At 42.0% G+C, this 15,281-nt stretch overlaps 1 pseudogene; it reads right to left on the reverse strand.

Annotated features, from left to right (window-relative positions):
- Positions 1-14,766: 14,766 nt before the first annotated feature.
- On the reverse strand, positions 14,767-14,880 carry LOC116258215 (U6 spliceosomal RNA; annotated as a pseudogene).
- Between the last annotated feature and the right edge of the window lie 401 nt (positions 14,881-15,281).

The raw sequence follows: 15,281 nt of genomic DNA on the forward strand, positions 1-15,281 counted from the left end.
TCATCTGACATTCGATACCATTAAGTTTTTTACGCACACCCCCTAGCGAGCCTAGCAAGCATTTTTTACCACTTTGGTAGGTAAGTGGTTGTTAAGAGGTTACCATTTCCCTTTCTTCTTCCTTTTTAAAAAGAAAAAGGAGATCTAAACCATTAGATGTCTTCATTCAGTAGTGGTGAAGATAAGTGCAATATATATATATATATATATATATCATGCACTTCACAGAATATACTGTCTCCAGAAAAGTAAACAGTAAGTGAGCATTGACCACTGTGCCTTGGGACAAGGCCAGGGAAGAACTCAAAATGGAGATAGAGTTTCCAAGTCGTTCAGATGCCTTCAAACAGGAGCATGAATGAGGGCCATGTGCCTTTTTTTTTGTCATGCATGACTCAGTAGTTTAGTTAAGAGTCGTCATCTAACTACAAAGCGAGAGACATGTTTGTCAAGGGTTTCATACTATGGGAGGATGGATGAAATGTTGTCTCATAGTATCAAGCCATGTGAAAGTCTTATATATGCTTATTTAAACAATTTAATCAACCTTGAGGGATCCAAAAATATCGAAGGCAACTATGTATTGTATATATAATGAAGCTGTTGCAAGCATGGTTATAAAAATCGGTTTGTGAACCGAGTCGTGCGGCTGCGGATTCAGTGAATCAGCCAATTCACCGGCTCAGTTCTAATCTTAATCACCGTCACAAACCCAGCTTGCAAGTGAGTTTAATGATTTCAATTACTTGTACGAGGCATTGAAATTGAAAATTTGAAAGTGAAACTAAAACGCCCTTATACAGCACAACTGATAATTTAAATGATATGAATAATCAAATTAATTTGAAGACGATCTTAAAAGTACAAACTAAAATATACAAAAAGATAAAAAAGGGTTGGTTGCATAGATGGAAGGACAAAGAGGATATTAGCTTATGTTCTAATGCAATTTCTTCATCTTTGGTAAACCTCCACAATCTTTCTAGTACAACCGGTGGTGCATTAACCACGTCCTCAGTTTGAGTCTTGAAAGGTGTTATCCTAGTAGTATTGAAGAGTATTGCTCTTGAGATTAGTGGTATTGCTGTGAAGACCAAGTAGACCATTTCTTGTCTCCCCCGCTCTCTCTCTCTCTCTCTCTCTCTCTCTCTCTCTCTCTCTCTCTCTCTCTCTCTCTCTCTCTCTCTCTATATATATATATATATATATATATATATATATATATATATATATATATATATATATATATATATATATATATATACACCCCTCTCCCACTCTCTTAATGTTGAATTTGATCACTGGTTCCACCCACAGACAAATGGGCAGGTTAAAAGAACAATTCAAGCATTAGAAGATATGTAACGACCTTGTGTACTAGAGTTTCAAGACTCTTTATCAAATGGTTTTCTTCAAAACATGCTCTAATGCAACAATATCCTTGGGATATACTTTTTTTTCATCCATTTGCTTTTTTTTTTTTTTTTGGAAGAGACTGTCCTCTTTCCATATAGAAGTTTTTTACGATCGCTTGAGGAGACTTTTCATGCACTAATGTTACTGGGAGTTCTCTGGGAAGGATCATTAGGAGTTGAAGCTGGAGTATGAAAGATAGAAATTGAAGCCAACAGCGGTGCTTCCCGTTTGGTTTCCTTGGTATCTCGCAGTTCCGGCGGGGTGGAGATGATGGGGTCAGGCCATGGACAACAAAAAAGAGAGAAGATTTCTTTGAAAACAAGTTATTATAATTGATAATTTTTCCATTTGTATTAAAATTTTGACTTTTTATAAATAAAATAACATTTTAATGGTTGTGACTTTTTGAGAGAGACGAGAAAGGTGCCTTTATTGAAAAGATGCAAGCTTGTAATTGCTAGGAGCACGTTACCACATACGATGAATGATTTACAAAAGGCATTAGCACTTGTTAGTGACCCACGTACAAAGAAAAAACTATTAAAAATTAGATTCTAGAATCTTCAAAGATAAGTACTGCCAGGGTCTTATGACATTGTGACGTGATATACAGCAGAAATGTCAATATACTGAGGGCTCAGTATTTTAAGTGATTACCACCTCAAATTGGCTCAAGCACACTCAACTCGTCATTCCTTTAAGGTACAAGGCTTACTTTTCATGCCTCATGGTATCGCTTTTGTGTACTTCAATTTGCATATGTATGTATCTCGTTTGCAGCATAGATAATTGATGCTTCAGGAATTGAAAACGGAAACCAGTCACCTACCAACCCCCAGTGCTCCAACCCCCTTGGAGATTTGTACTATATTTCAATTACATATATGGTAAATGGATATGACACAAGATAGAAAATGATAATTGGACATATATATGTATCAACACGTCTTTGAGATGATTAGGCAGATGCTAGCAACTAAGATGGAGAAAGAACATTGGAGGTAAGGCAGGAATTAAAATAAATCTAGCTTATCGGGGATGAACTTTAATGTTCAACTTTTCCATAATATACCATTAGCAGAGCTACAGTGGGTCTGGTGTACGTGGGCCACAACCTATCCCTGCCTGTGGAAACCTTTTTAAAAGTTTTATTGTGATGATGTTGGATTCAGGTCTAGATATATCTGGTGCCCAAACCACACACAAGGCAGTGCTATGCTGCCCCACATGCACCAAGCCTGTTGCGACAATAAGGTAATCTAGTGCAGTGGCGGAGCTAAAAATTTTTGAGGGCACTCTAAGTTTAAATTTCAAATTTTAAGAGGCACTTATATGTAAAAAAACTGAAAATTAATCAAGTTTTCATATGTAAATAAGGTAAATTTTGTGGGCAAAATACAGTGTAGCTGTCCCACTGGTTTAGTGCCTCCCACTAAAAATTTATGGCTCCGTCACTGTAATTTACTCTTTAATGATCCTTAAAAAGTATCCAAGTGCATATATTTATTAGCGAGACACACACACACATAGTTATATATATATCAAAAAACAAAAAAGCAGTGTTTGTGTTTCCTCAATTTCAAATAGCTGTTGACCCATGTATTATGCCAATCGTATAGTCACACAATCATATAGTCACACACACACATATTTCAGTTGCTAAAAACTGTGACCAAGCAACTGGTCATTGGAATTGCATCTTTCGTGATAGTTTTTAGTGCAACCAAATAAACAAATCCGGCCACACAAGTAGCCAGTTTATATATATATATATATATATATAAAGCCATCGCCAAAAGCACCTTGCCAAGGAGCATTAGCTTTTAGTGATGGTTTATAGTGTCTTTTAATGACAGATTTAAAATTTTTTCCATCCAGTAACATCTGGAAGCTTGTTGATTTTAATTTTTATCTATGAGTACTATTTATATTTATGTCTTTTCTCTTATTTGTTTATGCTCAACTGGCTTAGTGCATGGTAGGTTAACTCGGGAGACATGCATATCCAAATTATTTACATGACAGGGCCAGGTTAGCTTTGCTGAAATCACTGGGTGGATATGTTTATCCAGAAAAATTAATGTTCATAATTCCCTTTCAGTCATAGCAAACAACTGGAGCGGTGCTGTCGGATGAAGCCTATATTGGAAGGTAGATGTCCACTCCATCTTTTTTTTTTTTTTTTTTTTTTTTACACCATCTTTGCATACAGGAAGCAGAGGCGGAGATAGGTGGGGTTTTCGTAGTGCATATGCCCTACGAAGCCTTCTCCCTAAAACATCAATTCAACGTTGGATTTAAGAGGATCTGACTCCAGTTATATGAGACAGCCCCACGAGATACAGTCACTACCCCACGATCAATTAAAAATTTGTTAATTGCATATTTAGTTCCCCATATAACTTTGTATTTTTGTAATTGGCTTTCTTTTTGTGAATAATATGGTCACGTGCCATATCCTCCAACACATTTGAGCATGAAAATGTTCACATAAGCGCCACACCTTATACATGAGAAGCTTTGCCTCCTTTTAGGGGTATTTTAGTTTCCTTAAAATAACAGTTTGGCTTTAATATTTTTAACTTAATCTCTACCATCGGATATGTTTGGAATCAATAGTGCATATGATTCTTATTAAGTTTAATATACAAGGGCTTTGGTAGTTACTTGCTTCATAGATAGGGATATCAATGGATCGGATTCACATAAGATATGTTTTTAACTGTATTTGTTTTTTCTGCATTCATCACTAAGATTCCAATTAGGACCCAAATGCAGATGAAAAAGTTATATTTGAATATAAACATGAAATCTGATTTTGTAATCTGAATCTAATTTTTACATTCATCTCCGAACCAAACCCGACTGATTTTCAAAATCTAAGAGCATTGGATATAGGAGGATATTTATTTAAAATTAAATTCAATCCAAATCAAATATGATATTTATGTATATCAAAATCTGAATCTAATCATATGTCATTTCTTAAATCTAAATCCAATCTGATTTCTTAATCTGATATTAAATTTTGTTTCACATTCTTTTTTAAAATAGTTCTGCTGGATATCCGATTTAAATCACATACATTGGCATCCCTATTCATAATGAGACAAAGGGAAAGAAAGAGAGAGATTGGCACTCATGAAAGCAAATTACTAGGCAAAACGAAAAAAGAGACTCTCAATTCTCTTTTTCTCGCCAATGGAATCTTTAAATATCTTATCACTGACATCAATAAATGCATCAATGACATATACGGTGATGACATTCAATAGCATAAAAGTTTCTCTGATGTTTTGCATATTTTTACTAACATTTTGTTAGGTTGTGTTTGATTGCTGCAAATCTCGTATCATTAATTTGAAATCTGTGGTTTTTAAATCCGACCCACCCCCAAGGGCTGTTCAATGAGTCGAGCTAACTCAAGCTCGACTTAAGCTCACTCGATAAACAACCTAAACAAGTCGAGCTCGATTTAAATGGGCTCAGCTCAGTTAAACTTCGTTAAGCTTAAGAAAAAATATATAAAATATGTCTAATAAAAATTATCAAAAAAAGTAGATTACTTAAATGGTATGCACGTAACTAGTATCTGAGATGCTTCATGTTCAAATCCACATGTTGTCTTTTTCTTTAAATAAACTTTTAGAGAAATGCTTGGCTTGGCTCAAGCCTCCAAAATCATGCAGAGTTTGAGTTTCAAGAACTCAAGCCAAGTCACCACGAGAGTGTTAATGAGACTATAATTTGTCTCAAACCCAAGAAAGATAACTCTAAGAAAGTTGATGATTACATACCTATCTCTCTTTGCAACACTATCTACAAGATCATCACGAAGGTTATTGTTAATAGAATGAGGGTCATTCTTGGACGTATTATCAATGTTAACCAAGCAGCCTTTTCGAAAGGGAGACACATTCATGATAATATTTTGTGGGTGAATGAGACCATTAACTCTAAGGACTTCTAGGATAAAGGAGGCTGCTGTTTAAAGCTGGACTTGATGAAAAGTTACAACAGAGTCTCATGGAAATTCTTAGCTAATAGTATGAAGTTTTTGGGCTTCCATCCTAGATGGATTGCTACTATTATGAAATGCATTACCTCGGAGTCCTACAGAGTCCTTGTGAACGGTAGGATGGGTGAAAAAATCCATGGGAGGCGTGGGTTGAGACAAGATGATCCTTTATCTCCTTACCTCTTCCTTATTGTCATAGAGATGTTTAATCGCCGACTCACCAAGGAAACGATTAGAAAAAACATTCTTTTTCCCAAAATCCGTTGTGTGAAGCTGAAGGGTTGTGCTGTGATGTTTGCAGATGATGTGATTATGTTGGTTAAGACCAGCAGGAGAACCATTAACACTATCAAAGTTGTTTTAGAGGATTTTGAACGTCTTGCTAGAATGAAGGTGAACAAGCAAAAGTTTGAGATTTTTGCTAAAACCATGGTGGACTGTCAGATCAGTGAAATTCAATAGATCTTACAATGGACTAATGGGGACTTCCCTTCGGAGTACCTTGGGCTCCCATTGTTTTTGGGAAGATCTTTGTCTGCCACTCCTCACTAAGGTGGATAAGAGATTGGCTGGTTGGAAGGCTCAGTTATTGTCGTACGCGGGTAGGCTTTGTCTCATTATGTATGTTCTGATGACCTTGCCTTACTATTGGATGATGGCTTTTAGATTGTCTAAAGTTATAATTAAGAAAATACAACAAGCTTGTATCAAATTTTTGTGAAATGACGAAGAAGGCACTAGACACATGCATCTTGTTAACTGGGATCGGATGTGCATGCCGGTTGAGGAGGGAGGAGTTGGTATTAAAAGACTGGAGGAAGTGAATAGAGCAATGCTAGTCAGTCGTTGCTCCCTTGGGCAAACCTTCTTAGTATTTGAGATATCACAATCTTTGGACTTTCAAAAGAGCTACTAACCAGAGCTGGGGTTGGAAATGACTGCGATGGGGGTGGACCTGGATTCAAGACAAAGTTGAGTGGAGATTTGGAAATGGAGAACGCATCAGATTTTGGACTGATTGCTGGTCGAGGCAGGTACTCCTCACTAGAGCTAATGGAAGCGACTATGGATTGCATTGGAAGGAGCTTAAAACCAGTGTTCGGGAGTTTACTAGTGTTAGCCAGGATAGTCCGTCTCTAGATGTCGCTACGCGTGTGTTCAAGGTTGACATAAGGCTCAGAGATGTTGATGACAGCTTAGTCTGGAGCGATGATGGTAAGGAGAAATTCATAGCTGGTGACATTATGAAGAAGTGTCGAACACAAGGTGTTAAAGAGTGGTGGCGAAGAAAGATTTGGAATAGCTCAGCACCAGCTAAGAGCTGCTGGCACACTTACATAGCTTGTGAAGGCAGGCTACCCACTCTTGATCGACTACAAAAGGCTGACATCCAACTTGCCAATCTTTGTTCCCTGTGCTTTTGTGCCGAGGAGACTAATGGTCATGTCTCAATTCATTGTAAAACTGCCAAGGAGGTTTGGAGATATGTTGCTGCAAAGTTTGGTAGAGTGAAGTTTCCTCAAGGAGAGATTGTAGCTGAACTCAAAAGATGGCTACAAGTTAAAATTTTGGAGAAGTGGAGGCGCCAGTGCTAGAGGATGACCTTCTTAATTGTTTGCTGGAATTTGTGGTGTCTTAGAAACACATGTTTCCACGACAGTGTCCAACCTCGAATCAGTAGTTTCAAAAGAGAAGTTTGGAGGAATTGTATGGATAGCTCCTCCTTCGTTAAATGGTCACCTGAGGCAGAATTTAAACTGAAAATTTGGTTGGAAACCAGGCTTTACAGTGTTGACACTATTGTTTCAGATAGGAGTAGTATATTAATTAACATTGTAAGAGCAAATACCAGACTCGGGCCGAAAATAGCTGGCCTAAGTTATGCAGTTAATGGGCTTATAGGCTGTGTGGTGATTATTAAGGATGGAGGCAGGATCCATGAGAGAGAAATGGAGGTTTTGGAGCGCATCCTGAGATTTCATAAGGAATATGGTGGAGATTACTTTATAGTCTCCCCAACTAAAGATTGGGTGAGGAAAATACGTCAGGCACTTGAAGGAAGAAGGATAGATGTAGGCTGGTCTGGGTTCCTTGGTGAGTTTCAGGAAATGATATTTGTGAAACAGGGAGAAGTCACAGTTGACTTAGGTCAGTTAATCATGGAGCACACTGATGATACTCATGAGTACTTTGCTGAATTCAATGTATAGGCATAGCTTTTATGCTATGTATCATTTTAATTTTTTTTTTATGAAGGGTTGGGTCTGTTCCCCTGCGTCTAGAGTCTGTACAGTCCTTTGTTTTTGCTGTATTTGCTTTGCTTATGTTGAGTCTTGGTGTAAGCTAGTTTGTTCACCTATGTCGGAGTACCCTCCCAAAACGGCTCCCTAAGTGTGATATTGGGATTCCTTGTTTTGGATGGTCGACATCGGGAATTCTGTAAGTGGCTTCGGCCAACCTTTGTAAGTAAAGTGAAAAGCTTACTTGCTTTGTAAGTAAAGTGAAAAGCTTACTTGCTTCCCTCGTGATGTACTCATCTTGTTAAAGTGAATATATTGCAAGTTTTCTTTTGACACTTTTGTGTATTTTGTGTCTTTGTTTTCGAGAAAGCGTTTAAGTGATCTGCGCCCACTTGAACGAAGGCGAAGGCTTGCGGCTTACTAGCGAGAGTTTACCACGCCGCACGGGCCAAAGGAGTCGGCCCGTGACAACTGGTATCAGAGCTTAGGCTCTGTTCAAACTGGGGAAGCGATCGGAGAGTCGGTGTAGATCATCGCGCCGACTTGCTGCTGTTGAGGAGAACGCCATGGCATCACAATACAATCTGCGAGGTGCCAAACGCAAGGAGCCGGCCCGCCCAGAGGAGGCGAGCCCGGCCTATGACCAGGGAAACCTGGAAGAGACGGTGAATAGGTTGGTCGCAGATGTGGCCACCCATGCCGAGACCTTTGAGGGATTCAAGGAGGAGATGAAGTTGATGCGGGAACAGATGGCCGAGTCAGTGGCCATGAACCGATCGCTCTCCGACTTGGTGAAGATCCTACAGGACGAAGTTGCTGGACTTCAGGCTTCAAATCAGAGATTGCTACGCACGAACTCAGCTAGTAGTAGCCAAGAGAGGACCAGTAGGGTCTACGTTCAACGTCCGGCAAAGTACAGTGGTAGCCGGGATGTGAGGGCGATCGACAACTTTCTGTTCCAAGTGGACTACTACCTAGACCTGCAGAACGTCGTAGAAGAAGATCTGAAGATCAAGACCGCAGCAATGTTGTTAGAGGGGGATGCTGTGGCTTGGTAGAGGCGGAAAATGCTAGACATTGAGAATGAGGATTGCACGATTACTACCTTCGATGACTTCCGCAAACAATTGAAGGGATACTTTATGCCCGTCGATGCCGAAAGGCATGCTTATAGGTTGGTTGCAAACCTAAAGCAAACTGGCGCCTTGAGGGATTACATCCGGGCTTATCAGAAGGTCATGTTGGATGTGCCTATGATGCCAGAAAAAGACAAACTTCACTGGTTCATCATAGGGCTCCAATCTTGGGCCCAGACCGACGTGGAGAGATCGAACCCAGAGACCTTGGAGCAAGCATATGTGGCAGCCGAGCGCTTGGCAGATACCCAACGCAAAAGCTACACTGATACCTTCAAGGCTGTGAAGAAGTCCGACCACGGTGGTAAAAGAGATGACCGGCGAGACCACAACAAAAATGAATCGGTGCTCCAGAAGCCAACCGAGAGAAAAACCTTCTTTCGCAAGGACTACACTGGGCCACCAAGGGAAGTGACTTGCTGGGTCTGCGGAGGTAAGCACCAAGCGCGCGTATGTCCGAAGAGGGTGAGACCTATCGGGCAGGCCAATGCCGCAAGGGCCACTCAAGACGAGACCGAGGAAGGGCAGACACGAATAGGTGCCGCTCAGACGATCAATGCTGTACAAAGTCGCGCAGCGTCTAGCAGTTTGGTGAACAAGGAGCTGATGTACCTAGACGTCACTCTGAATAAAACGTCTACTATTGCGATGGTAGACTCCGGGGCTACACATAACTTTGTCTCGAAAGAGGAGGCGGAGCGAGTGGGATTGAAGCCTGTGCCGCAGCAGAGGACCCTTAAAACGGTGAACTCTGAAGCCAGGCCCATCCTGGGAGAAGCGAAGGGTGTAACAGTTCAGATTCAAGGCTGGACGGGAGTCACTAACTTCTCCGTAGTACCTCTGGATGATTTCAAGGTGATTTTGGGGATGGAGTTCCTTCGAGGCCAGAATGCAATGATGTTGCCAAAGACCAACACATTGACGTTGATGGGTGTGGATCAGTCCTACACAGTGCACTACCACTCCATCAGGAGCAAGTCTCAGCCGATGTTGTCGGCCATGCAGCTAAAGAAGGGCGTGTGTCATGGGGAACAAACATTCCTCGTGGCCGTGCGTCTAGAAGAAGATGACCCTCAGCTGAGAGTCATTCCGCCAGGACTAGCCTCAGTCCTCAAGCAGTTCGAGGGAGTGATGCCCCCCGAGCTGACCAAGCGTCTACCCCCGAGGCGTGAAGTTGATCATGAAATTGACTTGGTTCCCGGAGCCAAGCCACTAGCTATGGTCCCCTACAGAATGGGACCAACCGAATTGAAGGAGCTGCGAAGGCAGCTTGATGACATGCTTGAGTCAGGGATCATCCGCCCCTTTAAGGCACCATTCGGGGCTCCTGTATTATTCCAAACAAAACATGATGGCTCTAAGCGACTCTGTGTGGATTACCGCGCCTTGAACAAGGTGACGGTGAAGAACAAGTATCCATTGCCACTCATTGCGGACTTGTTTGATCAGTTGGGCAAGGCGAGGATCTTCTCTAAGTTGGACCTTCGTTCTGGCTACTGGCAGGTCAGGATTGTGGAAGGTGATGAACCAAAGACCACTTGCGTCACCCGCTATGGAGCCTATGAGTTCCTAGTCATGCTATTCGGGTTGACGAATGCCCCTGCAACTTTCTCGACTCTAATGAACAAGATATTCTACCCTTACCTTGACAAGTTTGTGGTGGTCTACCTTGATGACATTGTGGTCTTTAGCAGCGACCTTGAAGAGCACGTTAGTCACTTGAAGACGGTGTTCCAAGTACTTAAAGAAAACGATCTCTTTGTGAAGAATGAGAAGTGTCTCTTTGGACAGCGGGAGATCAGTTTCCTCGGCCACATTGTAGAGAATGGCCAGCTGCGAATGGATCCGGAGAAAGTGAAGGCTGTTCAATAATGGAAGCCGCCCTCAAATGTGCCTGAATTGCGGTCCTTTCTTGGGTTAGCTAACTACTATCGGCGGTTCATCACGGGGTACTCATTGATAGCGGCACCCCTCACTGACCTACTTAAGAAGAATAGATTCTGGATTTGGACTCAGTCCCCCCAGGATGCCTTTGAAGGCCTGAAGCGTGCCCTTATACAAGAGCCCGTCCTCAGGTTGCCAGATCACTCCAAGCCCTTCGAAGTACACACAGACGCCTCAGACTTTGCCATTGGTGGGGTATTAATGCAGGACGGTCATCCGATTGCCTATGAGAGTCGGAAGTTGAAGGACCCTGAAAAGCGGTACACGGTGCATGAAAGGAGATGACCGCCATTGTGCATTTCTTGCGCATATGGAGGCACTACCTACTGGGGGTAGAGTTCGTCGTTAAGACGGACAATGTGGCCACGAGTTACTTCAAGACTCAGAAGAAGTTAACTCCGAAGCAGGCTCGTTGGCAGGAATTCTTGGCAGAGTTTGATTTCGCTCTGGAGTACAAGGTTGGAAAGACCAATGTGGTAGCGGATGCGTTGAGTAGAAAGGCAGAACTTGCAGCCTCTCGGGTGGGGACCTCCGAAGCACAGTTGGAGGGTGTACTCCTCAAGCGGGTTCGTGAAGGGATGCGGCAAGACTCAGCGGCCCAACACTTGGTTGCCTTGGCTGAAGCGGGGAAGACTCGGAGATTCTGGCTGCGAGATGGATTGCTCCTCACCAAGGGCGGACGAGTTTTTGTGCTGAAGTGGGGCAATCTCCGAAGGGAGCTAACAAAGGAGTGCCATGATATGCTTTGGGCTAGCCATCTAGGCCAGGAGCGGACTCTGGCCCTTCTTGAACGTGGCTATCATTGGCCTCAGATGCGTGATGATGTGGAGGCATATGTAAAGACTTGCCTCATCTGCCAGCAGGACAAAGGGACTAATCAGAAGCCTGCCGGCCTACTCGAGCCTCTTCCTATTCCGGAACGTCCGTGGGAAAGCATCTCCATGAACTTCATTGTGAGTTTACCCCGAGTTGATGGCTACAACTCTATCTTTGTTGTTGTGGACAGGTTTTCTAAGTATGCCACGTTCATCCCAACCACAAAGGAGAGTCCAGCGGAGAAGACGGCGGAGATGTTTGTGAAGAATATTGTTAAGCACTGGGGTGTGCCGAAAAGTATTGTGAGTGATCGCGATGCTCACTTCACGGGCAAGTTTTGGCGTGGTGTTTCGGTTGCTAGGCTCAGACTTGCTGTTTTCCACAAGCTTCCACCCTCAGACTGATGGCCAGACCGAACGCATCAATGCTTTGTTGGAACAGTACCTGCGTCACTTTGTCAGCGCCAACCAGAAGAACTGGGTAAAGCTGCTCGATGTGGCCCAATTCTGTTACAACTTGTAGAAGAGCGAGTCTTCAGGCCACAACCCCTTCGAAGTAGCCACCGGGCAACAGCCGTTGATGCCTCACACAGTTGCAACCCAAGAGAAGGGAAGACCCAGCTTCGCCTACTAGTTTGTCAGAGACTGGCAGGAACAGACGGAGATTGCTAAGGCGTTCTTGCACAAGGCCGCCAAGAAGATGAAGAAGTGGGCTGACAAGAATCGGAGACCTGCCGAGTTTCGAGTGGGAGACCAAGTTCTTGTCAAACTTTACCCAGACCGTTCGGGCATCTTCCGTGGGCGACACCGAGCGTTGATCAGAAAGTATGAAGGGCGATTCACTGTGGTCAAAAGAATTGGGAAGCTGACATACAAATTAGATCTGCCGCCAGACTTCAAGGTGCATTCAGTGTTCCATGTCTGCAACTTCAAGCCCTTCTATGCCGATACTGAAGACCCAGAGAGAAGCCAGCCCCGGAGAGAACCGATTTTGCAGCGCGCTCCCTCTACCCGGCGTGCCAGTGACCGTCAGTTGGACCAAATCCTTCGACACAAAGTGAACTATCTTGGTGAACCGAAGCGATACTTGGTCAAGTGGGTAGATGATGATCAGCCAACATGGGAGTATGCCTTCCGCTTCAAGCGAAGTCATCCAGAAGAAGTCCAGACCTACCATGAAGCTGTTAGCGCCAAGGCCGGCGCTTGATTTGAAGGGGGAAGCCTGTTTCCCTGTGTGTGTCTAGAGTCTGTACAGTCCTTTGCTTTTGCTGTATTTGCTTTGCTTATGTTGAGTCTTGGTGTAAGCTAGTTTGTTCACCTATGTCGGAGTACCCTCCCAAAACGGCTCCCTAAGTGTGATATTGGGATTCTTTGTTTTGGATGGTCGACATCGGGAATTCTGTAAGTGGCTTCGACCAACCTTTGTAAGTAAAGTGAAAAGCTTACTTGCTTCCCTCGTGATGTACTCATCTTGTTAAAGTGAATATATTGCGAGTTTTCTTTCGACACTCTTGTGTATTTTGTGTCTTTGTTTTTTCGAGAAAGCGTTCAAGTGATCTGCACTCACTTGAACGAAGGCGAAGGCTTGCGGCTTACTGGCGAGAGTTTGCCGCGCCACACGGGCCGAAGGAGTCGGCCCAGGGTCAATCCTTTGTTTTTGTCTAGTGTTAAGGTCCGTATTGGCCTTCCCTTGTATATATCCATGTTGTTGGAATAAAGGTAGGGGGCCTAACCCCCAAGCAAGTTTTTAAAACTCAAGCCACGAACTCGACTTGAGCTCGGGTCGACTTCGAGTTTGTTTCAAAACACTCAATCCAAGTTCAAGCCAGCTCAACTCAGCTCGAACTTGCCGATGAACAACTCGGCTCGAACTTGCCGATGAACAGCCCTCCCTCTCATTTCAAATCCACACTTTTTACATTAAAGCGTGGATTTGAAATCTACCCTGCGGGAGGAAGCTGAAATCTACACTTTGATACAATTGCGGATTACAGCTTTCACAAACTTGAGATTCCATGGGGAATCCAACATTTTTTTTTACCGGCCAATGAAATCTTTACCTTTTTCATGAAATCTTTATCGGCCAATGAAATCTTTTTCTTTTTTTACTGGCCAATGAAGTCTTTATCTTTTTCGTGTCTCATTCGGTAAGGACGTTACATTTGCAACCAATGTAAGTCAAGTCAGCATGTTAAACTTAGCCTTCTACTAATGTCTACTGCCTTCTAGAGATTTCACGTGATGTAAGTAGGAATTACAAGCTACATCTTTGTCTTGGGGCGCGCTTGGTTGGTGGACCACTGTGTTCTTTGGAATTTAATGTTCCATTCTTTTCATTCCGAGTAAAGCTTGGACAAAAGAATGAGAGCAACAATTTGCTTTCATGTTCTTAATACAAAAATATGTTCTTTTAGCCATGTTTGAATGCGTGATATTAGAATGTCCAGCATTAAAATGGCGGACATTTAGTACCATGTAGTTGTTAGGTAGAATAAAAGTTCTAAGTTCCACCTAGATGTATGATGACTTGGAACGTTTGTTCCACCTGTTCTCTCTCTCTCTCTCTCTATATATATATATATATATATATATATCAAAAGCTTCATCTGTTTAGGTGAAGCGTTACTTGCACTTGCAGTTTCAAGAGATTGTATACTTTGCGCTGTTCCATGGGTAGATCAGTTTCACAAAGGCCGCATTTGAATACGTGGCATTCCATTGTAGAAGTGGAACTATGACTCAAAAGTCTCATAAAGTTCTATGGCAAAACAAATCTGAGACTTTAATCCACGGTGTTTTGGCTCGGCCAGCATTAACGCTTCACCTAAACAGATCAAATATATTAATATATATGAAGCATTGTAACAAATATCATTTCCGGTATAAAACAAAGAGGATTCCCAGGTTAGTATTTTTTTTAAAAATAAAAAATAAAAATAAAATGTGAAAAATATGAATGAAAATCTGATAATTAAAACATGTAAAAAACATGGGAAAATGAAAATAAGACACAACAAAAGAAGGAGGAAAAAAGAGCACGAATAATATTTGGGTTAATTTAGATGATGTTCCTTATTTGGTAGAGGACCAACCATTCACCTGACTCCATTAATGGTGCTTCCCCATTGTTAGTTGAACCATCTCTTCATATTGGTGAAAACACTTTTAATTGGTTGTGGCCTTTCTCTTCCTTCTTCAAATATAGTGTAGTTCCCACTTCTCAATTTGTGCATCTCATCCTTGCGCAGCGGCCATGCTAATCTTCTCTGTATCGTTCCAATTTAATCACGCTTCTTCAACCACTTTCAGAAAACATTGATGCATTCTAACCAAAAAAAACCCAGTGATGTTAATATATATCACTCTCATTTGCAAGACAAGGAACCCCCCACTTGATATTCATTATGGGAACTGATATTCATTTTTAAGTTAATTTAAATTATTATTAAAATTCAAATTAAAAAAAAAATAAAGTTTACAGTATGTACATGCGCCGATACCATTCAGGTCATGATGAAATTAATGTTATTTGGGAATGGAAAGAACTTGAATATCTCTTACTAAAGGTACCACAAATCTATCAGTCTTAAATCCACTATTTGCTTTAACAATAGATTTCACCTAACCAAGTTTTTGAGATCAGTCTCAATTTTTCTCAGATATAACGCTACCTTACATTGCCCATACATTGCCCAAAGTTGTGTCTGATAGC

Source organism: Nymphaea colorata, chromosome 7 (genome assembly GCF_008831285.2).
Source record: "Nymphaea colorata isolate Beijing-Zhang1983 chromosome 7, ASM883128v2, whole genome shotgun sequence".
Lineage (NCBI taxonomy): Eukaryota > Viridiplantae > Streptophyta > Magnoliopsida > Nymphaeales > Nymphaeaceae > Nymphaea > Nymphaea colorata.